Genomic DNA, 2,325 nt, shown 5'->3' on the forward strand with positions numbered 1-2,325 from the left:
CTGCCTCGCCCCCGGCCCGAAGGCGAGAAATTTTGTGGGGGTAGGGCGCGAGGACTAAGTTGGGCCCGAGGACTCCACTTAAGCTTGCGCCGAGAGCAAACATATAGCGTTGACTCTTGGGGGAAGGCCTGCCCGATTCCAGAAGAGTCCCCTACGGGCTCCTGCACAGGTTTTTCAGCAAGACCTCGCTGCTGACGATTTGCTCCATCAGCAGAGTCATCTCCGACTGGTTCCACGATTTCCGTATTCGGTGAATGTGTTATCAAATAATAAGGGACCTGAAATCCCGCGATGGGAGAAGCCTACCGCTAGATCCGCCGCAGGAAAGCACTGATACAACGTCATGCGGCCATGCGAGTCTCAGAGGCAAGTGCGGAATTCGAAGATCTTCGATGTGAATCGTTCTTCCGAGATACGAGTCCAGAGACACTCCGCTGACACGAGTGAGCCCGCTGTTCGAGCTGCCGGAGGATGGGAGTGAATGAGAGACTGGCGATGGGAACGATTTTGAAATTTGGATTCCCAGCCGACAAGGGTCCGATCCTCCCACCTCACCGAGGGGAAAGCTCTTGGCGACTGCAGCTCGTTTCTCGAGAGTCGGGATTTTTTCCGCCCAGGTTACGTCGCATTGAGCTACCGCTAAATGCTCAAGCAGGTCCGTGAAGAATTGAATGGGGAGATCCCATGACTGGATGAGGCACGCTTACTCAGAATTAAAATGTCGAAGATCCAATGTTCAAGTACAAGGGACCCTAGTCATGCTTCGTGAATTTATGAATGTGTCGCGCGTCCTCTATCGTCCTGAAAGCTCTCGATTTCCCATTGCTGATTAGCGGGATCTCATGGCGGGGGAACACATCTTAAGATGACTCCTGTCCGACCCTCCAAGTGACACGGAGTATCCACATACGATGTACGATGGGAGGAGCACATCGCTCACGCGGCCACCTCCCATCCAGACACCAGCGCTCATGAAATCTTGCTCCCGAGCGCCCGCAGAGTTGACTGATGGCAGTGCTTCAGCCCCAGTAAAGGATCCGGAATCCGGACAATCGGCGGTCGACGGCTCATCGAGTAGAGCGTGAGGGGAAATCGTGGGGAAGCATTCGATGCTCCGACTCGCCAAAACCAGCTGCGGGATTTTTTTCGGTTTTCCTGCTTTGCGCTCATGGACCATCCCGCACCGCCCGCGACATCCACGGAAGATGTGCGGTAAAACTCGATCAGCCCCCGAGTCACTCTGAGTTCCCTGGTCGGAATTCAGGGCAAAAGAAAAAGCGGGCCTGAATTTTTAAGATGAGAACGCATCTCGGAAACGTAGCGTCCGATAGAGCGGATGTGTGGGTAGGCCACAGGCCTCCCTGTTTGCTACTCTCACAAAGATACTGGATTACTCTCGGCATTCCGCGGAGGAGTCATCGATTTCCATCATGTATGCGACGTGGTTCCTCACTCGGAGGTGAAGTCTGGAAATTACCTAAACGTCGTAATCCGGATGGCACGAGGGGAGGCATCGAAGCGTAGAATGTTTTGAGTTAAAAAAACATCAAACGTTCTTTCAGGGAGGAATTGAGCTTCATTCGGAGTAAACGGGAGGTATCAAGCATGACATCGCCTTCAAGCTCCCATCTTGTGTTGCGTCGTGCGGACCAGTGGTCACAGAGCTCTGCGGCTCCATAGACCAGTGCGTTCGTTGCTCCGGACCACTTTACACTTTGTGGCCCTTCACGATATTTGCCATGCAGGAAGTCAATGCCTCTATGCTAGTATTGTGATGAGACGGTGACGCCCTTCGAAGTGTGACTCGTAATTCACCCAAAATTCGGATCTCCAAGATCCTTGTGGAATCGGCGCGAATGCGGAGCGCACACGTTCTCTGCACGCCGCTGCTGCTGACGAATTGGCAGTCGTCGCCGAAACGAGAAAGCTTCAACTTTCTCTCGTGCTCCCTGATGCGCACTGATTTCCAGTCGACATGCTTTGAGCCAGAATTCACGCGGTCTCGCTTCCGCTGACATCCGAGTCGGACATTGGTCAGTCGATGTTGAGTCCGACGGTTCCATCTGTGATTGTATCATGATAGAATCAGAGCCGCTAATTGGGGAATGTGAGAAAGAAATCGGGCATGAGGGACATCTTCCAGACTTCCGAGTCCGAGATCCCCAAAATGAAGTACCCTGCATGCTGAAGCAAAACCCGGTTCGAATGAGTTCTTCCGTTCACTCGACAGGTCACTCGAAGGGGATTCGATTCGACTGTACGTATCTGTCTCTTTCTGAATCGTCATCCTCTCCAGCCCGTCATCCCCGAGCACCGCCCAGATCC

Source organism: Galendromus occidentalis, unplaced genomic scaffold (genome assembly GCF_000255335.2).
Source record: "Galendromus occidentalis unplaced genomic scaffold, Mocc_1.1 scf7180000077524, whole genome shotgun sequence".
In the NCBI taxonomy this organism is placed as follows: Eukaryota; Metazoa; Arthropoda; class Arachnida; order Mesostigmata; family Phytoseiidae; genus Galendromus; species Galendromus occidentalis.